This window comes from Stenella coeruleoalba, assembly GCF_951394435.1.
Source record: "Stenella coeruleoalba genome assembly, chromosome: 6".
In the NCBI taxonomy this organism is placed as follows: domain Eukaryota; kingdom Metazoa; phylum Chordata; class Mammalia; order Artiodactyla; family Delphinidae; genus Stenella; species Stenella coeruleoalba.
Window position 1 is genome coordinate 51,800,916 of NC_137151.1, and position 25,975 is coordinate 51,826,890.

General features: G+C 35.4%; 1 protein-coding gene across 4 annotated transcripts in view; it reads left to right on the top strand.

The window, feature by feature from the left end:
- Positions 1-25,975, top strand: part of GALNT13 (polypeptide N-acetylgalactosaminyltransferase 13) — a 982,370-nt gene that overhangs the window by 590,869 nt on the left and 365,526 nt on the right. The window lies entirely within an intron of this gene.

Here is a 25,975-nt window from a genome sequence, read left to right on the forward strand (position 1 = left end):
TCTCTGTCTTCTCATTCTGGGACCGTCTCCACCCCGACCTCGCCTAATGCAAAAGTTAGTATGCTTGTTGTTCCAGAGGTTCCTTAAACTGTTCTCATTTATAAAATTTGTTTTTCTTTTTGCTGCTCTGATTGGGTGATTTCCATTATTCTGTCTTCCAGGTCATTTATACCTTCTTCTGTGTCACCTAGTCTGCTCTTCATTCCTTCCAGTGTGTTTTTCATTTCAATTATTGTATTCCTCAGCTCTGATTGGTTCTTTCTTTATATTTTCTAGTTCCTTGTTAAAATATTCAGTTAACGGCTTTATTACTGATGCTTTGAACTCTTTATCTGGTTAATTATTTATCTCTGTTTCATTAGTTGTTTTTTTCAGGATTTTTTTCTTGTTCTTTCATTTGAAATAAATTCCTGTCTTCTCATTTTGTTTCGCTTTCTCTGTCTCTATGAAATTAGGTGAAACAGTTACCTATCCTGGCCTGGAAGGAGTGTCCTTGTATGGGAGCATTCCTATGTAGTCTGTGTGTGCCCAGTGGCTTTGATGGGAAAGCTAGATCTGAAGTGAGCACTGGCTGTATCTTCCCCCAGGGTGTGCTGGCAGCTATCATGTTGGTGGGAGGTGGGGCTGGATACGGAGGGGCTAGAGCCAGAGCCAGGTGTGAGCTGGGGCTTCTTTTATATTCAGTGGCCATCACCACCTTATCAGTGGTGGGTTGGGTCCCAAAGTGCTGGAGCAGAAACCATGAATGTAGGGTCTAAGCAGGGTCTGCCGTTCCCTCTAAGTGTGCACTCTCCCCCTCCCAGCAATGGCAGCTTTGCCCCAGAGGGAAGCAGTGCTAAAGCAAGAGGGGCTGGAAGGGGCACCTTGTGCAGGTTAGAGCATGCCCTGGGTCAGTCCCTTCACAGCAGTCAGAGTTTCAGACAGCTCCAGATCCACTGCCTCTGTGAGAGCCAGTAATGGCTGTACTCACCCCATTCGGATGCAGTGCCAGATGGAGCTGGCTGCGTCCCTCCCAAGTGTGCACTTTCCTGGGCAAAAGCAGCCTTTAACCTAGTGGAGAGCTATGCTGCAGATAGAGGGGCCAGAGTCCCGGGCAGTGTCAATCTGCTTCCACTGCCTTGTTTCCAGGAGGCAACAAGCATGTGTGTGCTCTTCGCAGGCTGAGTCTAGGTTTCTTACAGTTTCTTGTCAGACCCCAGGGCTTGGGTACCCACCATGTGGCTCAAACCCCTCACTCCCCAAGGAGGGTCTCCAAGCCCTTGATATCCTTCTCCTCCTCTGTGACTCCTCCTAGGAGGGTGGGTTCTTAGCTGACTGCTTTCCTCCCTTCCTACCAGACTCTGTGTGGACTTTTCTTTACAGCCTTGGTTATAGAAAAGCCGTTCTACCAGTCTCTGGTTTGTTTTCAGTGAGAGCTGTCCACATGTAGATGTATTTTTGATGTGTTCATGAGGGAGGTGAGCACAGTGTCCTCCTACTCTGCCATCTTGGTCTCTTCCCTTTCTGTATCTTTCCAAACTACCAAATACATTGCACATGTGAGATAAATGATTGAGACTAAATTACTAACACGTGTTTGCATTCACACAGACAGGCAGTATACAATGCTTGAAAGAGCAAACTCTGGACCCAAATCGCTTGTGTTTGAATCCCAGTATGTATTACTATGTGACCTAAGGAAAATTACTTAACTTCCTGTGCCTCAGTTATCTCAAGTATACTTATATGGGGAAAACAATGCTACCCATCTCCAGAATTGTGAGAATTGCCTGAGTTACTGCTTACAAAACACTTAGAATAGTTTCTGGCACATAGCACATTTAGTTATAATTATTGGAAGATAATTTCCTTTCTCAATGACTATAATGATTGCAGTATAAACATAAACATATGCAAACCTGGGAATAATTTGTTGGGAGCTCTCCTGTTATATGTAGGGATGTTGGAGATAATCAACATGTAGGCTAATCAGGAATGTGTGATAACCTGATTGCTTAATTTATAATTAGATAAAACTTTTTAATGATATCCCATAACATTCATGAGCTTTTAGAGGAGGATACTCTTACGGTATGTTGATAAATATTCGTGGAGCAGGATAAAAGCAAGTTTTTAATCTCGATAGAAGACATTATGCAAATAGTTTTCCTTAATTGAAATTTTCTTTTTTAAACTTAGATAATTGATAAATAAGAATACTTTGAAATACAGAAAATAACCTTTTAAGTAATTTACAAATGTAAGGTGTTACTGCTTCTCTTATTAATAACTCATTATCAAACATAAAAAATTAATACAAAAAATCAAATAACTTTGAACCCTCTTTAATAACATTGAAAATATTGAGAAAGAATATTGAGCTAAATGAACATTACATTTTACCCTTTTGTTTATTTTTAAATAGTTTTTTTTTTTTAGGTAATCCATATTATGGACTTGAGGATATTTGAATATAATGTGCCCCCAAAATACTTTGGACTCCTTCCATCCCTTTGTTTTCTTAACAACTTTTAGTTAATAGAGTTGATGATCTGCGCAAGTATTATTTCAACAAAGCATGCTAGGAAGGAAGTATACTGTGGAAATCTTTAACTAGGCAACTTGGCTGCTTTACTTGGCATCATTTATTTATTCTATAAAAATTCACTGGATATGGACTAGAATATGGGTGACTCTCGCCCAGTCCTCCCCACTGATGATTGAATGAAACTAAAGGGGGAAAAGAAGAAGAAGAAGGATTAGGGATTATCTTTATGACCAAGGTTTTGAAATGGTTGCTTTAACATTTTATGAATAAATTGAGAACAGAGAGTTAAATAGCGATAAGGTAAAGTTAAAATGCACCTGGACTAGGATATCAATCTGTAAATATGATTAAGTTCTAGACCCAGAAATCAGTAGAAGGAAATTTTAGGATTTTTTGCCCTTAGGGTTTTTAAAAAACATGGTTTTCCTATAAGGAGGTGGCAAGGGGGAGGAGTGTTTACTTGATTTCTAACTTGGCACCCTCTATAGATTCTCCTGACATATTACATTGCCAAAGTCCTGGACATCAAGAGCCCAAAGCACCCTTCCATACTCCAGAGGCACCTGTATATTCACTTTCTCCCTAATCCTTAGGCTCTTCTAATGAAGTTATCAAAGCATGATGATTTCAGCTATTTGTCTCTGTGCATTGGGAACCTACATCAGCAAAACTATACTGCTCTTCATACTAGTGTTAGAAATTTTGCAGTTCCTTGGGTAAATTCAGAGATCAGGCTCTCTAAGCAGAGCGTCACATGTATTCTCTGAAAGAGAGAGCAGAAAGTGTTGGATTTTGAAGAAAGTTTACTTTTTCATTCTTTCCATGGCCTCTAATATATGTCACCATGTTATGTGGTCACACTGAAACATTTGATATTATATTTTATGTTGCTGTGCATACAGGATTCCCTGATACTTCTCATACATCCTGAGTTTTATGCCCTTGCTGTCTGGATGTACCTGGAGAACCTCTATAATCCAGTTGATTTTAGTATAAACTCCACAAGGAAGTTATGAAGCCTGCAGACTCATCATCTATCTAAATCTCTCCTTCATTTCTAGATACTGATCTCCACCCTAGCACCCTTCTCTTGACTTTTTCATTTTTAATTTCCTTCTACATTCTTTTCATATTTGATACCACCTCAGTATTAGCATACACACTTCTTTTTGAGACAGGAGGAGGCATTCTCTTAGCCTTCTATGTCTGCTCTCCACGACTGCCTCTGTTCAGGACTCACCTTCTTATAATGACTTGCATCAGTTTTAATTAAGCAGTGCCTTTGTGTCCTCTTACCAGAAAATCCACATCACTGCCCCTGAGTTCCTTTTATGTAGCAGTACCAGCGGTTCTATTTTAGTCCTTGCTATGAGTGAATGATAGTAGAAAAATGGACTCTGATGGACCAAACTCAGGTCATAGACCCTGAACCCACCCTGAATTACTTGCTACTGCTATTCCACGCCCAGATGATACCCCTTTACCCCACATTGCAATGATTTTTCCCATACTAAGTGACTTCCCATGGATATGAATGCTATCAGAAACCGAATACAGTTCGCTTTGAAAATAGACCATTGTCAAATGACCATTGATTTATCTTATTCATGTTTGGATAATATGTCTGGTGTTTAACAATATGAAGTAGCCTCAACCTTAAATGGACACTTGTGGTCGAACCACAATAAAGCAGTGTGCTTGAGCCTTCGGTTCTCTTAGTCTCTGGGCTCTAATTCAAGCAATTTCTCGTCTCTACAACCCAAAAATTCTTCAAATATTTTATAAATGAGACAGCTTTCTTCTCAAATAACATAAGTTATTAGTACCTGGCTCCAGGGTAAAATCCAGAAACCAGTATACTATTCCGTGTCCAAACAGATTCTCTGGGTACAGGCTTGTTCTTAACTATTAGGAGTGCCTTACATCCATGAGTGTAAAGAAAAAGAATATGATCATGGTTTTATGAGCTGACATTTGGCCAAGTGCTCTGTCTTCAAAGCAAGAAGCTTTCTCTGCCATGTTTCAGAGCAATTGAAATTTCTATATGACATTAAAAATCTCTTCATATTTATTTCATAAACTGTGAAAATTAATTTGATTATCGATTCTATTAATTTCCTTGTACCTCTGTTTCCTCACTTCTTAATTTGGGTTGTTGAACACAATGTTGTCTAAAGTTCTTTAATGCTCTCATTTTCTGAATTAGCAGTAATGGTTGTGTTTTGAACATACCTTATCTGCACCTCTGTTATGATGAATATCATGAAATGTAGCAAATAATTCCTCCCCTCCAAGGAAGAAATGATAAATACCAAATGATTGGTAAAAGAAATAAGTGGTGTTCAGCTCTCTAAGCTGGAGAAAGAATAGGCTTCCTTGAGGAGTGAAAGGTGAGAAAGACGTCTTCCTTCTGTCCTCTGCTCTCTGATGCATGGATACCTCTTTTTGGGACTCACCTTTTTATAATGACTTGCACACTGATAATTAAGCAGTGTCTGTGTCCTCTCATCTGATAGTCACATTCTGTGTGCCATTTCCCTTTCTGTGGGAGCAACCGTTCTAGTTTAGTCTCTGCTGAAGTGAAAAAGGCAGCAAAGTAATGTGCAGGGTACAGGTGACAATGACAGGCTTTAGTATCAAGAGGAGATGGCCAGGACAGAGGAGTCCTGGAAAATAAGTGTTAAATGTCCTGAAGAATAACTCAACCTTGATGTTTTCATGGATAATAGGAAGGGAGAAAGGGCTGTATTCTGAACCCAAGGGCTGAAGGGGCAGCTATTTTGAGACTGTCCATCTGGTGGAAGTGGAGAGCAGATTGAAGGGGTTTGAGACTGTTACCATGTATGCAAATGGCTGCCTCAGGAATACTAAAAATATATGCTTTTCAGTTTTTACTATAGGAGAGATTTAATTTAAACGCTACTGTTGGTGGCTGTTTTTAGAGGCCCAAGCAGTAATGGTCCATAAGTAATATTTTAACTATAAATGTCGCTTTTTATTGTAATAGATTAAAGGATATGACAAAATCATTTTTATTAAGTTCCTTATATTTGTTTTCCTGGGATTCTCTCTATAATCTAATTATGAATTTATTACAGGAAGTTTGTTACTGAACTGGTTAACAAGATTCTTGGTTTATATAGTTTCTAGTATACAAATCCGACTTGGATTTTATTTAAAAAAATTGGTTGATAAAATATTTGAGTATGAAAAGGACTGTTTAAAACTAAGTTAGATCCATAAAACAGTATTACAACTCTAAGGTAAGCTCACTAAATATCAGGAAATTAATTTTAAGTATAACATAATCCCTAAATTATTTAACTATTCTTAGAAAGGTCATGTTTTATTTAAAACTACTATAATACTAATGTTTTCACTTGCCTCTATCACAAATGCTGAAAAACCCATGTATGAAAACAAATTCATCTTTCATGCCAACTAAAACGAAGGTATTTGTTTTAGCTAAAATAATATGGAAGCTTGCTCTTAATGTTCAGATAAGATTTCATGCTATGAGTACTGAGATAAACTAAGGTAAACTTCAGTACTAAGATATTATGAATATTTCCTTCATCATTCTGAATGTTATTCTTTCATTTTTACTCCTCTTCATAGACCAATGATTAGTCATGTTTTATTTAAAATTGTTCAGAAATCTTTTATATTTTAAGTAATTTACCACAAGCATCAATTTTGAACATTCACATCAAATTTTGTGGCTAAGAGTGAAATTCCTATATTCTCTGTCACTGTTCAATTTTTTTTTTTTTTTTTCCTCACTGAGGCAGTTTAATTGCTTTCAAGCAATTTCAAGGTCATGCTTAGTTATTGGTCCTGTGCCTGGTCCTACAGAAGATTTTCCGGAATGAAAATGCCAGAGAACCCAATTCCACACAATTGATTTATATTTATATTCCTGCTGAGCTGTGTTAGTGCCCCTTCACCCACCCCTCCCCTTGCTCAGGAAATAGAAATAGTTGGCAGGACTAATTCTCAGAAGATAAAAACACTCTAATGGAAGAAAAGTGCCAAGTTAGATAGTTTCTTTGAAGAAGAAAAATGTTCCTTATTTTCTTGCTTAGGTTTGAAATAGCGGGAACTGAAAATTGTGGATTGGGACTCACTGTTATGACAACGAACAATTATGATTTTAATATAAGCTGAAAGTGAGGTATATGAATGACTGTTTCTGTAAACCTTTGTTGTTTTCAGGTGCAGCTTAGCCTCACAAAGCTAGTTGTAGTAATAATTACATCCAAAGGAACAAATTGGAGAAACCGCACTTAGAGGTTTCATTCAGAATTCCTTGACTTTGTGAGAGACAGGAGGGTGTGCTAAGAGTCTGTGTGCCCTAACTAATGAGCTACAAAGAAAGCACTAAAGCCTGGAGAGTTCCAGAGTCTTGGGTTTGATTTCTGCTTCCATCATTTCATTGAAGTAAACTTCAGGCAAATTACCTAAACTCTGAGCCCCGCTTTCTCATTGATCAAATAGCAGAGTTTCTATGAGGATTACATGTGATAATACATTTTAAGCTTTAGGCATAAATAGGGTTCATCTCCCACCTTCTGATTTTTTCAAATGAAGATCAATTCGTGAAAATTTTATTTTCTCAAGTCCTTTGTAATTTGGTTTGTTTAATTTTACAGTGTCATTATTAGTCTATGTTAAAAAGTTATACTGTGTTTGTTGCCCATTGTCAGTAGACAAACTTTCAGCAAGCTGTAGTACGAAACTGACCAACCCTTTTTCCCCTTGCCTTTAGTGAGATATATACTTTTCTCTTTGCACAGAAAAATCTTTTTATATATACTTTTAAGGTTTTGTCTCAGGTAAAGATATGAGTACTTGTAAATTTATAATCAGTATTCTACGTACTCGTCTACTTAAACTTTTGATTGTACGCATCTTTATTCAGAGCACTAGTTTTTTTTTTATCCAATAAATGTAAATCTGTCCACAGAAGATTTACCTTTGAATTTGTTTTTGGTGATACCTTAAAGCATAAGTTAACTTTTAGAAAACTACTATTTAAATTACAACTTGGGAACTAAATATTTACTAAAGCAAGGTATACCTATTTATATTTCTAAATGTTATCAACATAACATAGAGGGAACTGGCAGATTTATAACCTCAAGAAAGTGACTTTATTAAAGAAGATGGAATTAATTTACAGATATACTATTAAACACAACTAAAACAGCTTTCTGGATGAAAACAAATCTAGCTTGTGATGAAATAGGTGGAATTAGTTCACTACATGCACTCTGTCATCATCATTTGTTTTTCATGAAAGAATTTAGTTATCTGTATAGAAACCTTAACTGTTTGTCAAAAAAATTGCTCTTGTATAGTGTTACCTATACCATTGGCTCATAGGCTAATTTTTCAGAAGTTGTACAGATCAGTGGAGCCTTAGATAAACTATGTACTATAGTACATGATTTTTTTAAAAAGTCTCCGAATCGTTAAGTATCAAAATATGTTGCACCTTAACTGAAGGCACATTGTGTGTGGAATTCATAGCACTTATATTCTGATTATACAGAGACCTTTTTTATTTTTTACGGGGTCCTTTTTTACTTTAACATTCATAAGTCTGCCTTGGAGTTTCTTCAAATTCATTTTGTTTTAATCAGACTATGATTTGATATCATAATCTATTATAAGTTTACTTGTCTAGGTCTTGCTGTCAATTTGTTTGTCACCATCGCTTCTTGACTCTAAACAGTTGAAAGACTTTATTCTTCTAAAATGTGATTATGTTTGCTTGACTAGTAGTCTTCAAATATATTTATTCATGCACCCCCTAAAATAACTGAAAAAAATTGTGTAAATTCGATAATATTTTCAAATTTGATAAATTCAATTTAGGATGCTACTATATTTATGGTGCACTTTCCTGTCGTTACTCAATATTCCCAGAATGAGGACTTGTTGGACATGTTTCTGTCAGACCTCAGTGCTGGGATAGGCTGACCTTCAGAGCAACAGTATAATTTTCTTGGAATAAAAATGTGTAACTGAAACTCTTCATGTTTTTCTCTTTTTTTGTCAAAAAAAAGAGTCAGAACTAAATCTGTATCTTGACTTCATAGTTATTTTGAATCTTATAACATTTTTGCAGGAATTATTCATGGCTTTATGCTACTGATTGTTTTCCACTTTCCATTAATCCTTTTGTTTTGGAGAATTTTCAAAGTGTTTCTGTAAATTGTCTTATATCCTTTTTGAATGAGGTAGATTATAAATAAAAAATAAATAGAGAACTATAATACAGGGTGAAAAGTTTTACCATTTGGTGAAAATGTATTAACAGTAGTGGTCACAGGCTGTGTCCTTTATACTTGATTCTTTACAGTAGCCTTGAGGCTCTAATTTTGTAAAAGTAACCCCAGCTTTCATCTCTTCTGTTCTATCCTATTCTTTTTTCTTGTTTAATCTTTAGTAGATATGAAGAAGAAACTATTCTGTACTTTCATTGAACTAGATTCAGATCCTATTTCCTTTGCCTGTTAATCTTACTTTAATCGTATATATTCTATGTATTTTAAAAATATTTGTCCACCTTTTCTATGAGTGTTCTGTATATAGTTATTTCTATATACAGCAAAAAGTAGAGGTAACCATGCTTGTTTTAAAATAAATATCAGGACAACTTTGAGAAGCATTTTGCACAAAGTATTAGAGCTATGTTTGTTGTTCAATACCAATCGCCAACTGATTGCTCTATTGTTTTTAAAAATGCCTGGGAGTATAAATTTCTGCAGAGTCTGATCCAATTACATTGACTCCTTTGCAGAGGTAATGTTAGAGACTAGTCTTTGAGATTTGTTCTGAATCCAGGAGGACTCTTCTTGCCTGATTCTTTATCTGGTTACCTGCCCCCTCCAGTTCTCACTTCCCAATAATTCTCATTATAGAGAATGCCTTTAGGCTTGATCTTCTCTGTACTCTGTTCTAAACAAAGCTTGTTCCTTTGGGAAGAACTCTGGAGCTCTCTGTTTTTATGGCCTGCCTTCCCCCTGGCCAAAATCTCTGTGCCTGTCTGCTCTGAAGCTGAGGGTGGGACAGTGGTCTACTTTTCTTAGGAGTGACACTCCTATTTCATAAGAAGGATACTGATGGAGGTGGTAGCTTCTGGTTTTCTTGGTTTGCCTCTCCTAGCATAGAACTTTTGGCCTATGGGTGTGTGTTGGGGCACATGTGATTAGGCCCCCACTATTCTTGGCCTGCCAGGTGTTTTTTCACCCTGCCATACCTGGGGTATGGGGTATGGCATACCCAGGCCACTCAGCCATTATTGTCTGGAATAGAGCTACTGCAACACAGACCTTTGGTGGAGGAGGGGTGATGAGAATGTTGTCTGTCTACAATTTACAATTTATTTTATTAATTCAAGCCCCAAATGGAAACCCATTAAAAATAGCAAACTTGTTTTACTCATTCTATCCTTTTGAAAACTCAGATTTCCTATGCTGCAAAATGTACCTTCAGCACTTTTCCCAGTCTATTTTAAAATAACCTCCATGGTGAGCTTCTTCCACAATCTCAGGAAGCTGTTCCATAATTCATTTTATTGTTCATAGTCAGGAAGTTGCTCTGGATAGTCAACTCAAATTTCCTTTACTGTTATAAAAATAAGTTTTCTCAATTAGGGTAATTTATATTTATCCTACTCCCTTTTATGCCCCTATTTCTTTCCCCATTTTGCATAAACATGTATGTTACAATTATCCAACAGAAATATCTATACATCAGCACCCTTTAAAATTTTAAAAATCTAAAATGCATCATTAAAGAATGTAATGCACCGTATTAGATTTCTTTGCTATAGGAAGAAAACAACAAATGTTCTCATTAGAATCTTTTGCATAATGGTTTAGGTTCTTAATTTGATGGACCAGACTAAATATTAAATATAGAATTATCAAAATTATTAGCAGGGATGAAAAAGTTTAATTCAGTAAGAGCCAACTGTTGTTATAAAAATTGCTTAGGGGCTTCCTGGTGGCGCAGTGGTTGAGAGTCCGCCTGCCGATGCAGGGGACACAGATTCGTGCGCCGGTCCGGGAAGATCTCACGTGCCGCAGAGCGGCTGGGCCCGTGAGCCATGGCCGCTGAGCCTGCGCGTCCGGAGCCTGTGCTCCGCAAAGGGAGAGACCACAACAGTGAGAGGCCCGCGTACTGCAAAAAAAAAAAAAAAAATTGCTTAAAATGATTTAGACTACATAAATAAACTATAATATTGTAATGATATACAATAATCTTTTCCCCGTTTTATTGCTAAGACTATATTTGAAGTCTAAGGCTCAAGGTATTTGAAGTCTCTGATAATACTCTTGTTGAGAAGATTTCACTTTAGAATGGAGACAGTGCAGTATATGCTGAATGACATATTTATATAGGTTTATTCACCTATGTCTGTATAGTTTTATTAACTTATTTAACTGATAGTTTTATTTTTAATATTTATATAATTTTATGTACTTTTATAAATGTATAAATAAATTTGATTTGTATTCAGTTTTTAATCTCTTATTATTGATTAGAATGATGATAAAAGGGCATGCTTATTACATGTTAAAAGATGGTCAACTTGGGGAAGATATTGATTATGTGGCTCAAAAACTCAAGACTCTCGAAATAATCTTCACAAGCTGAAGAAAATGATCATATCAGTATATACATGTAGTCTGTATTAAGCATTAAAATATGCTAAATAAAAGGGATGACATTACCATTTATCATTTTTATAGCATACATCAGATTTTCTGGTTGAATGTTATTAAACTTGTGCTTTTAACAGTTTTAAATAGAAGAATTGAAGACCATTGACTAAGAACTTTGCCATTTTCAGTATCTTTTGTAATAGGGGATTATTATATTAAATCATTTTAAATAGTCTAATTTATATATAAAATTGTTCATAAACCCTTTCCTCGGAATTATAAGCGTTTCTGTCAGACAATGACACATAATGGTTAAACTGAAAGTTTTTATTTTTCACTCTATTGGGGTAATTATAAATATTTATTTAGATGTTAATTAATGGCTTAATGAGATCAAGTGACCAGTGTAAGGCTCTATAGTCAATAACTAAATGGATCAGTTAGATTACAGAACTGATTTGAACTAATCAGAAATTTAATGGTATCCTGAGTGTTTATTATCAAAATTTAGATAGGCAGAAGCCCTGCCTGGCAATGCTGTTATCACAAGCTAAGTATAGAGAATCTTGCTGTCAGCGGAGGCATTTTATGCTTCATGCCCGCAAAAAATGCTGTAATTTAGTTGTGTACGGTTGTTCAGATTGTTTCACATCAGTGCTTTGACAGTCTAAGTTCCAGCTGCTCAGGCCTGTGTGTCCTCCTGTGAAAAATTGTAAACTCCCAGCCAAGTTAACTGCAGTAATTTTTGACAGATCTCATTTATATTGGTAGGGATTAGTCTACACTGCTCTCTTCAAAGCTAATTTGGTTCTAAAATAAGAGCCAATTAAAATTATTAAGAAGAAAATTGAGGCAACGTTTGACGTTTTGTATGCATTAGAAGGCCCTATCTTTTCTGTGAAGGTGTTTTGTTAGACTAAATGAGATATGCAAAATGTTTGTTATAATATGGATCTTCTGGAGTTTAAAAGCAGCTACCCAATTTGAAATGCCTGCTCCATGCTATATCTCCTGGAATGCTGAAAATATCTCCGCCAATTAACTTAATTAACTGAAAACTGTCACTGTTGGAATTGCGCTGGCATAGTCAAATACTTAAAATGTACAGTTATTCTTGCTAGAACCAGAAGTTGCTTTAAGAGGACCTAGGACTGTACTTAGCATCAAGACTAAGAGAAATTTATGGTTGTACAGAAGCATCATTTACTCTATAATCAGCACTACCAATGGTAACTGAGATGAGGTTAGGTTAGCACCTAATTTTCAATAAGAAAAGTAAATTGTGTGTACTCGGTAAGAGGCATGAAACATGAGTACAGGGAACATTGTGGGAGGTAGGCAGCTGAAGGTACTTCTTTACTTTAAAGGACTCCTTGCAGAGAAAAATGACTTGTTTCTTTGCTGTGCCCAAGTAAGTATCTGGATTGTATCCCACTGCTTGTTCAAAAAATATAGAATATTCAACACATCTACTTTTATAGCACTAAGTAGAAAAATTTTAAATATAAATTCAAGTACTTAAAGGCTCAAAAGATTTCATGTCCCATTAAATGAAAATAATATAGTCCTACTTATGTCTCAATAGAATCTCAATTGTAGAAGAAATAAAATAATATGAATAAAGAAAATGAGATGTGAAATAGGTAGTAAATGCTGAATATTTCTTTTAAACTGTATTTTTATCAACTATTTGAGGATAGAGGATTCTCTTTTTATCTTTTTCTTTGGTGCCTTTTCTTTAAGTGATATTTATAACCACAATATTAGTGATTGCGGAGATTAACAGAAACCCAAAATACAATTAATGCTTATCTGTAGTCAACACTAATCCCCTTAAGCATTTAAAAAACATTAATTTTAGCTTAATGCAGTTCATCAGTATTTGTTTAGCATCTGTAATATACTATGCTGTGCCGGTACAAAAATGAATAGTACATACTTGCTGTGGGTTTGTTGAGGAAGATGAATTAGTTACTCATTTGCACTAGCTTCAAAAAAAAAGTCCAAACTGAAAGTTTAGGGGAGACTTCTTGGAAGAGTTGCCACAATAAAGGTAAAACAGTTAAATAAAAATAAATACAGAAAACCATTTACAAAATATCCTGTTAACATTTAAATTATTTTGCCAGACTTCGTTTCATTTGAATCTCATGGAGATTCCAGACATTTCACAGGATAGTTTCCTCATTTTGCAAATGAGACAATTTCTCATAATATGGTAAATATCCTTGCTGAACATCCATATACTTCAGTATACAATTAGTATATCATAAAACTTAACTCCAACCCAGGAAATCTTGTTCTAAATACTACCCCCCCGACCCCCAAACTACATCAAGCTGTTTGTTAAACTGAATAAAAGTAGTATATAAATACGACCACATAAGGCAATAAATGGAACTGCCTGTTGACTTATTTTAAAAGTAGTATCTTTTGATGTGGTGGTTTTGTGCCCATTTGCTACAAGTAGATTCTGTCACTGTTTAGAAGTTGGCATTTAATTTTCCCAAGATGTTGCAGAGAGCTATCTCTGAGTTCATAAATATAAAGTGTCTTTAAAACTGGGCACATGTTCTGTGTAGATAAGTTATTATTATTGTTTTTCTCAAGCTTGTTTCTTCTGTATAAAACGCAATGCTATTGAGCAGCCTGTTAAAGCCAGCTGGACAAGTTCCTATAAAACTAGGCCACCAGGCAGTTTCCAGGGTAGCAAAGTAGAGTAGCTTCCCAGTGAGATGAGCAAAAAGTGCAGTCACGAAAGGAAATATTTGGGCAATGAGGTTTCCTTCTGTGAGATGGCTTGCTGGGCTCAAAGCCTTGACGGAATGCTGTGCAGCTTCAGCATATACTCTTATCATCCTTTACTACACTAGTCACCTATGATTAATAAGGCATTGACTTTAAGACACAGGATATCAAATGTGTAAAAATTATTTGCCAGCAGTAACTCTTGTCTTAAAATTGCCACTTCAGATGAACTCTAAAGATCTATTTGGTTGACAAATAAATGTATCTTTTAAAATAAAAAGTAAGATATTTCATTTTAATTAGTACATATCATAATCTTGTATTCAGTCAATTTTTCTTTCTGTCTCTGCCTCCTTTTCTCCCTCCCTCCCTCCCTTCCTCTCTCTCTCTCTCTCTCTCTCTCTCTCTGTTTCTCCCCAAATACATTTCAATATTTAACTTGGCACTGAGTAGTTATGTACAGTACTTAATTGGCTGACTGATTTCACTTCCGAAGGAAAATATTTATTTAACACATTCTCTTGGTTTACACGTTAACTATCTCTCTCCCAGTTAATTATCTTGCTTGCCCTCATCTTCAGTATTTCTGTGTTCAGAGCTCTCAGTCTTATGTAACCTAATTTATTTGTTGAATTAAGGAGAAAAGAGGAATAAAATAATTTTATGTTCAACATAATATAATGCATATTACTATCTTTGTTACTATACAGTGCTTTCTGTCAGTTAATTTCCCAATACCTACACTTATTTCATTGACTCAAGGTCTAGTTTAAAAAACTGAATATTTTTGGAAAATAATATGAAAAAGAATATGTATATGTGTGTGTGTATATATATATATATATATATATATATAAGTGAATCACTTTGCTGTACACCAGAAGCTAACACAACATTGTAAATCAACTATACTCCAATTTTTTAAAAAAGCTAAACATTTTTTTGTTTCAATAGAAAAAATACTTACAGAGGATGAATGTCTATCAGCTCTACCTAATGCAAAATTGACTGATGTGAGTGATGTTTTCGAAGTGAGAATTCCTATCGCAAATGTCTAGTACTTAATAAATCTGACCTGTGTTGTTCAGATATAGCCAATTTAATGTTGCACCGACAATTTTAATGGCTAGATCTTTTTTGTGATTCTTTGAGCTGTTAATTGTCCAGATGTTCTGATATCTTTAAGTATCATTTAGTCTAATCACGACTTCAAAATTATTGGAGATAGTAGATTTGGTACTTCGTCATGTCATATGATGAGTTAGCAGAGAAGAATTTATATTACTGTATCATAAAATTGCTTTTTTAATATTTTTATAACTATTTCAGTAGAATTAATGTCTATTATAACCCTATACATTTTATTTTATATATTTAAAACATTAATCTGAAAAGAGCTATAAGAGCTTCACTGGAATGCCAAAGGGATGTATGGAACAAATGAAGGGTGATGATGACTCCTACTTTTAAAGGTTTAATTTAATATTTACTTTCAAATCATTGCCAAAAACAGGCTAATTTTTGCACTCCACTCCAAATTCATTTTTGTCCTCAAATCTCTTTCTTTATGCATAATGCATATGGTCTCTCTGCAAGAAGAGAAAAGGAAGAGAACAGCTTTTTCTTTATATCTGAATAGAATTCAGTTCTATTTATTTAGTTCTATTTATTCATGGGTTGTGCCCAAAAGTGTTTTATTTATTAAACTTAGAAAAGAAGTGAATAACATGGATTACTTACGGGATTATTTAGAATTTGCATGTTTTTTCTGAATAAATTTTAGGAAATTAAATAGATCATATTTTATCATATTTTAAGAGGCACTGGCTTTAATATTTATAATATTGAATACATTGATTTTGGTTTTATACCTTATGAAAGATTTCAGTGTTAATCATGAACCCCTATAAGTTGAATACTGTCTTTTTTCAAAGTATGCTCATCAGCTCCTATAAACCATAAAATATGTACATTCAATAATTGGTTTTATTCTCTCCAGATACCACATCTGTTGATAATGTTTATTTTCTCATTAGCAATGTGCTAGACCCAATAATGATTTGAAGTTTCTCTCATGTCTGAGAACAGGTATTCTATTCTATATATTATTAGTGTATATATAGTAAGGAAAATTATATTTATCCTTAAGATATCACTTTTATTAAAATACATATTTTGTAGACAAGCAAATTGAAACAGGATTTGAAGTCTTCCAGTGAAATTTATGTAACATATTGAAAGAAAATCACAAGAAAATAAAATCACAAAATATTGTTTTTCATCCTTATTCCTGATACCATTCTTGGCACTAGGTACATACCTACTCCGCTTCTGGCTCTAGAACAAACGCAACTAGCATAATCGGTAGAGTGGAGAAAAGAGACAAATACTTTCGTTATGAATCAGAAGAAGTGCATAAGAGACATGCCATCTTTCCAACTGGCTCTGGGAAATGACAATGAAATGGCTATAGTAATCTCAAACTGAGTTAAAAATAACAAACATGTCTCAACACTGAAATGGTTCTCAAGCCTTCTCATCGCATGTATACAGTGACTCAGAGACTTGGATACACAGAAATGTTTATCATCACTTACAGTATTTTCTCCAATGATATTCTTGCTTTTCATTTTTATCATAAACAGCCACTCCCTTTGCTAACACTGATTAGTTATAAAATACTATATCTACACCATGTAGTTCAAATATGATTAATAACTACTTCTTGCTTCCAGGATAAATCCAAAATTAGTAGCATAGTTAGCAAGTTCTTGTGGGCAATGACTATGAGGAATACCAATAAGTAGAAGCCCTCTTCCCTGCATGGGTTCTAAAAAACTGAAAAATAGAAAAAGGTGTTAGTATTTGCAGGTTAAAATAGGACTTCTAATGATAAAGATTAAATTGCAAGACGGAACTTCTTATGAGAACTAAATGGTCCTATTAAATGAATCAGAGAATCAAGCACACCTGTCCAGTGTGACCCAGGGTACTTTGGGAATACATATGTTGTACCATCAACATAAGTATAAATAAATAAATAATTTTTAAAGCCTTGAAACACGCAACAGATCACATCCAGAGTGATCTTGTTTCTTGTGATTGTAAGTCTTTAACAGGGGATTTGCTGTACATTTACAGTTTTTTCTTTCAAATTAGTGCTAGATTATTGTTTTATGGAAATTTTATTTTGTGCTTACTCTGTTGAAAGTATCGTACTAAGTTTAATGGGGAAATAGAGACTAGGAAAGTCTCTGTGCTCCCATAGTTCATAAACTAGTGGGTAAGATGGATGCACAAATAAAAACAATAACACAAAACCTCTGAGATGACACTAAATATGGGAAATGCTATTACATGTGAATGATGTGCTATGTCAGTAGGAAGGAAGAAAGTTAAATTTACGTTCAACAAGAGATCCTACTTAAAAGAAAAATGTTCTAAATAAATCAGAATTAAGAAAAAGCTTGTTTCTATATTTATCTTGATAAACCTAACATGGAAAATAATATACACTATTCATTAAAATAATCATATTATTGAAACATCTCTCTAGAAATATTCTGAAATTTGAAACTTTAGTACCTGTTCCATTGTGACACTTCATTGAATACTGCAGTACTCATCATCTCCATTAATATGCCTAATACAATAACTGTTAGGTTGTGAAAGGTCCTTCAGATTTAGATTTTGCTTAGGAAAAAAATAAGAAGCTTAACAACATCTTATTTTTTCGTATTATAAACAACTTGGACAGGATTTTTAAAAGTTTATTTGGACCAGTCCAGAGAATCTAGATAGTGCTGTCCCATACAACTCTCTGCAATGCTACAAATATTTTAAATTCTCACTGTCCAGTAAAGTACCTACTAGCCCCATGTGAATCTTGAGTACTTGAAATGTGACCACAGCAACTGAGGGACTGAATTTTTATTTTATTTCAATTAATTTAAATTAAAACAGCTACATATGGCTAGTGGCTACTATATTGCACAACACAGCTTTAGAGAGTATTTATGAAAGCTATCTGGGGTATTCTTGGTTAATTGATGAGACAAGGAAGCCAGAATGGCAAACCAAGGTAGAAACTGTTGAAGCCTCTCCTAGTCCCTGAAGCTCATTCAGCCCTCACTCTTCTCCTTCAGTTCATAACTAATGAGGTAGGTTTCCCACTTGATGTAAAGAACAAGTAAAGGAACAAGTGATCCAGACAATTGGAATCATGAAAAATGATGCATGTAGGAGGTGGCAAAGTGAAGCCACCTGCAACAGGAAAGTCACAGCTAATGGATTTCATAATTTCCTTGTCTATGTGCATGTCCAATAGGAAACACTCAGTTCCTTGCTGAGTAGATCATCAAACAAAGTGATAATCTATAATTATATAATTCTATAATTATAATTCTATAATTATAATTCTATAATTTCTATAATCAGAAAGGAGTAAACAAATGGGAAAGATGGCAAGTAGAATGCCTAGCATTTGGAGTTAATGGAATGAAGGGGCTCTGGAGAGATTTGTTCAAAGTTGACCACAAAGAAAAATTGGGAGCCATTAACAGAAATACCCAGGGAAAGAGGTTGGTTTGAAGGACAAGATGATGCTGTTGTAGTCCTGGAATTTACTTGAAGGACCTGGTTATGCTTGCCTACTTTGGTAATGTTTACTCTCCACATTATTAAAAACAAAAAAGAAACCATCCCCCATATTTTGGTTAAATCAAACACTAAATAGATTGGGTATTTTTCTTGTATTTTTTGTTTTAAGACTACCATTGTTGTATTTTATTCACAACTATGAGGTACATAAATTGAAATAAAAACATAAGTTTTCCTTTTTTTTTTTAACATCTTTATTGGAGTATAATTGCTTTACAATATTGTGTTAGTTTCTGCTGTATAACAAAGTGAATCAGCTATATGTATACATATATCCCCATATCTCCTCCCTCTTGCATCTCCCTCTGACCCTCCCTATCCTACTGCTCTAGGTGGTCACAGAGCATCAAGCTGATCTCCCTGTGCTATGCAGCTGGTTCCCACTAACTATCTATTTTACATTTGGTAGTGTATATATGTCCTTGACACTCTCTCACTTCATCCCACTTACCCTTCCCCCTCCCTGTGTCCTCAAGTCCATTCTCTACATCTGCGTCTTTATTCCTGTCCTGCCCCTAGGTTCTAGGAACGATATTTTCTTAGATTCCATATATATGTGTTAGCATACAGTACTTGTTTTTCTCTTTCTGCCTTAGTTCACTCTGTATGACAGACTCTAGGTCCATCCACCTCACTACAAATAACTCAGTTTCGTTTCTTTTATGGCTGAGTAATATTCCATTGTGTATATATGCCACATCATTCATCTGTCTATGGACACTTAGGTTGCTTCCATGTCCTGTCTATTGTAAATAGAACTGCAATGAACATCGTGTTACATGACTCTTTTTTTTTTTTTTTTTTTTTTTTGCAGTATGCGGGCCTCTCACTGTTGTGGCCTCTCCCGTTGCGGAGCACAGGCTCCGGACGCGCAGGCTCAGCGGCCATGGCTTACAGGCCCAGCCGCTCCGTGGCATCCTCCCAGACTGGGGCACGAACCAGTGGCCCCTGCATTGGCAGGCGGACTCCCAACCACTGCGCCACCAGGAAAGCCCCATGACTCTTTTTGAATTATGGTTTTCTCAGGGTATATGCCAAGTAGTGGGATTGCTGGGTAGTATGTTAGTCCTATTCTTAGTTTTTAAGGGACCTCCATACTGTTCTCCATAGTGGCTGTATCAATTTACATTCCCACCAACAGTGCAAGAGGGTTCCTTTTTCTCCACACCTTCTCTAGCATTTATTGTTTGTAGATTTTTTGATGATGGACATTCTGACTGGTGTGTGGTGATACTTTACTGTAGTTTTGATTTCCATTTCTCTAATGATTAGTGATGTTGAGCATCCTTTCATGTGTTTCTTGGCAATCTGTATATCTTCTTTGGAGAAATGTCTATTTAGGTCTTCTGCCCATTTTTGGATTGGGTTGTTTGTTTTTTTGATATTGAGTTGCTTGAGCTGCTTGTAAATTTTGGAGATTAATCCTTTGTCAGTTGCTTTGTTTGCAAATATTTTCTCGCATTCTGAGGGTTGTCTTTTCGTCTTGTTTATGGTTTCCTTTAGTGTGCAAAAGCTTTTACGTTTCATTAGGTCCTATTTGTTTATTTTTGTTTTATTTCCATTTCTGTAGGAGATGGGTCACAAAGGATCTTGCTGTGATTTATGTCATAGAGTGCTCTGCCTATGTTTTTCTCTAAGAGTTTTATAGTGTCTGGCCTTACATTTAGGTCTTCAATTTTTATGAGTTTATTTTTGTGTATGGTGTTAGGGAGTATTCTGATTTCATTCTTTTACATGTAGCTGTTCAGTTTTCCCAGCACCACTTATTGAAGATGCTGTCTTTTCTCCATTGTGTATTCTTGCTTCCTTTTCAAAACTAAGGTGACCATATGTGCATGGCTTTATCCCTGGGCTTTCTATCCTGTTCTATTGATCTACATTTCTGTTTTTGTGCCAGTACCATACTGTCTTGGTTACTGTAGCTTTGTAGTACAGTCTGAAGTAAGGGAGCCTGATTCCTCCAGATCTGGTTTTCTTTATAAGATTGCTTTGGCTATTCGGGGTCTTTTGTGTTTCCATACAAATTGTTGAAATTTTTTGTTCTAGTTCTGTGAAAAATGTCATTGGTAGTTTGATAGGTATGGCATTGATTCAGTAGATTCCTTTGGGAATTATAGTCATTTTTCACAGTGTTGATTCTTCCAATCCAAGAACATGGTATATCTCTCCATCTGTTTGTATCATCTTTGATTTCTTTCATCAGTGTCTTATAGTTTTCTGCATACAGGTCTTTTGTCTACATAGGTAGGTTTTTTCCTAGGTATTTTATTATTTTTGTTGCAATGGTAAATGGGAGTGTTTTCATAATTTCTCTTTCAGATTTTTCATCATTACTGTATAGGAATGCAAGAGATTTCTGTGCATTAATTTTGTATCCTGCTACTTTACCAAATTCATTGATTAGCTCTAGTAGTTTTCTGGTGGCATCTTTAGGACTCTCAATGTATAGTATCATGTCATCTGCAAACAGTGACAGCTTTACTTCTTTTCCAATTTGGATTCCTTTTATTTCTTCTTTAATTGCTGTGGCTAAAATTTCCAAAACTGTGTTGAACAGTGGTGAGAGTGGACAACCTTGTCTTGCTCCTGAAATTAGAGGAAATGGTTTCGGTTTTTCACCATTGAGAACGATGTTGGCTGTGGGTTCGTCATATATGGCCTTTATTATGTTGAGGTAAGTTCCCTCTATGCCTACTTTCTGGAGAGTTTTTATCATAAGTGGGTGTTGAATTTTGTCGAAAGGTTTTTCTGCATCTATTTAGGTGATCATATGGTTTTTCTTCTTCAATTTGTTAATATGGTGTATCACATTGATTGATTTGTGTGTATTGAAGAATCCTTTCATTCCTGGGATAAACCCCACTTGAGCATGGTGTATGATCCATTTAATGTGCTGTTGGATTCTCTTTGCTAGTATTTTGTTGAGGATTTTTGCATCTATGTTCATCAGTGACATTGGCCTGTAGTTTTCTTTTTTTGTGACATCTTTGTCTGGTCTGGTATCAGGGTGATGGTGGCCTCGTAGAATGAGTTTGGGAGTGTTCCTCCCTCTGCTATATTTTGGAAGAGTTTGAAAAGGATTGGTGTTAGCTCTTTTCTAAATGTTTGATAGAATTCGCCTATGAAGGCATCTGGTCCTGGGCTTTTGTTTGTTGGAAGATTTTTAATTAAAGTTTCAATTTCAGTGCTTGTGATTGGTCTGTTTATATTTTCTATTTCTTCCTGGTTCAGTCTCGGAAGGTTATGCTTTTCTAAGACTTTGTCCGTTTATTCCAGGTTGTTCATTTTATTGGCATAGAGTTTGGTTTATCAATTTTCTTTATCTTCTCAAAGAACCAACTTTTAGTTTTATTGATCTTTGGTATTGTTTCCTTCATTTCTCTTTCATTTATTTCTGCTCTGATCTTTATGATTTCTTTCCTTCTGCTAACTTTGTTTTTTTTCTTCTTTCTCTTATTGCTTTAGGTGTAAGGTTATGTTGTTTATTTGAGATATGTCTTGTTTCTTGAGGTAGGATTGTATCACTGTAAACTTCCCTCTTAGAACTGCTTTTGCTGCATCCTGTGGGTTTTGGGTTGTCATGTTTTCATTTTCATTTGTTTCTAGGTATTTTTTGATTTCCTCTTTGATTTCTTCAGTGATCTCTTGATTGTTTAGTAGTGTATTGTTTAGCTTCCATGTGTTTGTATTTTTTACAGATTTTTTCCTGTAATTGATATCTAGTCTCATAACATTGTGGTTGGAAAAGATACTTGATATGATTTCAATTTTCTTAAATTTACCAAGGCTTGATTTGTGACCCAAGATATATATCCTGAAGAATGTTCCATGAGCACTTGAGAAGAAAGTGTATTCTGTTGTTTTTGGATGGAATGTCTTATAAATATCATTTAAGTTCATCTTGTTTAATGTATCATTTAAAGCTTGTGTTTCCTTATTTATTCTCATTCTGGATGATCTGTTCATTGGTGAGAGTGGGGTGTTAAAGTCCCCTACTATGATTGTGTTGCTGTCAATTTCCCTTTTTATTGCTGTTAGCATTTGCCTTATGTATTGAGGTGCTCCTATTTTGTGTGCATAAATATTAACAATCAAAACATCAGTTTTCATAGGCAGAAGAATACATTAAAGATTCAAATGAGAACTTTGATTTATTGTTAACAGAGGATCAGCAAAGAAAATCAGTATCAGATACATACATGAGTGGGATCATTTTCAAAACGTTTAAGAGTTCTTCCCAAATGTATGTGTGTGTGTGTGTGTATATATATATAAATTATACTATGAACCTGTATATAGAAACGTCTCAACACCTTTTCTTTTTTTGAAATCTGACACCATATCCTTTCATTTATTTATAGAAAACTGTAGGGGTGAAAAACCTTTCCTTTCTTTTTTTTTTTTTTTAAAGAAGATGTTGGGGGTAAGAGCTTATTAATTAATTAATTAATTTTTGCTGTGTTGGGTTTTTGTTTCTGTGCAAGGGCTTTCTCTAGTTGTGGCAAGCAGGGGTCACTCTTCGTTGCGGTGCGCGGGCCTCTCACTATCACGGCCTCTCTTTTTACGGAGCCCAGGCTCCAGACGTGCAGGCTCAGTAGTTGTGGCTCACGGGCCCAGCTGCTCCGTGGCATGTGGGATCCTCCCAGACCAGGGCTCGAACCCACATCCCCCGCATTAGCAGGCAGACCCTCAACCACTGCGCCACCAGGGAAGCCCAACCTTTCCTTTCTTCAAGGCTTTTTGGCTGATTTAATAATTAAATTGTCGTAAGCCAGATTAATGAGAAAAATTTAATTTCGTATGTACAAGAGCCCCATTAAACATATGATACTTAAAGAAGTGACCAAGGCAGACAACTTTTATATCCTTTAATCAAAGAAACAATAAATTTGTGAAGAATTTACAAGACATAGAAATTTGGCCTTGGTGTACTAAATTAGTGAGGAAGTAACAAGGTTTATTTATATGGCCTTCTTGCCCCTAAATTCCCTATCTCTGGTGATAAGGATGTCTGTTTTTCCTGGTACAGGAGGGTACCTTTAACATGGGAGATTTATTTTCTGCTTTCACGGGCATAAAGAAGGGTCAGAGGGTCCTTCTTGCACTGGCTGTTTCTCAAGCAACTTTAATTCAAATAATCCATATGCCAAAGTAGCAACTTTGGGGATACCATATTTTGCTCCCCTTCACAAACAAAGGATAACAACTTTTCATGAACATAATATGCAAAAGAATGTAAGTCAGACTATCTTTAGTCATCTTAAGCTTTTTTAAATGCTTTTGATTTGTTAGCAATGATCTCATTTTGGCTCAGTGGAATTAATGGATATATTGAGGTAGACTTGAAAAGGATGTTTGAGAATATATTATATATATTTTTTTCAGTTAGGGTTGTACGATATGATTATCAAATCAAATTGAATTGAGTCCTGTTAGTGTTGCTTTGGTCAGAGGTTGTTTATTTCATTGTTAACAAGGGATAAACTCTAGGACTAGGCAATGCTCAGACTTGAGTTGTTTAGCACTTATACTTCAGATAATAAGCTGAAGCTGTTTATACCACAGCACAGGAAGTACTATAAGAAATGAAAAATATATGGGTAGAAAGAAATACTCAAAATTGGGCTTTCCTGGTGGCGCAGTGGTTGAGAGTCCTCCTGCCGATGCAGGGGACACAGGTTCGTGCCCCGGTCCGGAAGGATCCCACATGCCGTGGAGCAGCTGGGCCCGTGAGCCATGGCCGCTGAGCCTGCGCGTCTGGAGCCTGTGCTCCACAACGGGAGAGGCCACAACAGTGAGCGGCCGGCATACTGCAAAAAAAAAACAAAAAAAACCCTCAAAATTATGTGGAGACTAAAATCTGCTCTTCTCTAGCTGAATTTGTCTCTGACAAAATACTTGGAGTCAGTAAAATATACTAAAATAATATGCATTATTATTATAAAATATGGTGTCATGTTATTGCAAAAATGTTGCTCATAGATTTTGGTGACTGTAAGTAAATCTGCTGTAAACATTCACACACAGGTTTTCATGTGAACAAAAGTTCTCAAATCAGTGGCTAAATACCCGTGAGTGTGATTGCTGCATTTTAAACATAGTGTTTAGTTCTGTAAGAACCATCTTACAGTCACTTGGAAGCCAAACTGTCTTCCAAAGTGACTGTACCGATCTGACATGTGAGCTTGAGAAGAATGTGTATTTTCCTGTTATTAGAGTATTCTATAAATATCAGTTAGATCAAACTGACTCATAGAACTATTCAGATCATCTGTATCCTTACTGATTTTTGGCCTACCAGATCTATCAATTGCTAAAAGAGGAGTGTTGACATCCTTAATCATACAGTGGATTTCTCTGTTTCTCCATACAGTTCTATCCAATTTTGACTAATTTATTTTGGTGTTTCTTTGTTAGATGCATATATGTTGAGGATTATTATCTCTTTTCAGACATTTGACTACTTTATCATTATGTAGCACCTTTTTACCCCTGATAATTTTCCTTCCTCTGAAGTCCACTTTGTCTGAAATTAAGATAGCTAATTCAGCTTTCTCTGACTTGAGGTAGCCTAGTCTGTCTTTCTTCATCCCTTTACTTTTAACCTAGTCTTTATATTTAAAGTGGTTTCTTGTAGACAGCAGAGATGCAGTTCCACTTTATTAATCCACTTTGACAATTTTCCTTTAGTTGGTGTATTTAGACCATTTACACTTTGTTTATTTGTAGTGTTGGATTAATATCTTCCATGTTTGTAACTGTTTTCTATTTATTACAGTTGTGCCTTGCATCCTTTATTCTCTACTACTTCTGCCTCCTCTTAATATAATTGAGGTTTTATATGATGCTATTCTATTTTCTCTTACTGTATATATACTTTTAAAAATTTGCATTTCTCTAATAATTAGTGATGTTGAGCAGCTTTTCATGTGCTTCTTGGCCATCTGTATGTCTTCTTTGGAGAAATGTCTATTTAGGTCTTCTGCCCATTTTTGGATTGGGTTGTTTCTTTAATATTGAGCTACATGAGCTGTTTATATATTTGGAGATTAATCTTTTGTCCATTGATTCTTTTGCAAATATTTTCTCCTATTCTGAGGGTTGTCTTTTCGTCTTGTTTATGGTTTCCCTAGCTGTGCAAAAGCTTTGAAGTTTCATTAGGTCCCATTTGTTTATTTTTTTAAATTTATTTATGTTTTTACATCTTTATTGGAGTATAATTGCTTTACAATGGTGTGTTAGTTTCTGCTTTATAACAAAGTGAATCAGTTATACATATAGATATGTTCCCATATCTCTTCCGTCTTGCATCTCCCTCCTTCCCACCCTCCCTATCCCACCCCTCCAGGCGGTCACAAAGCAC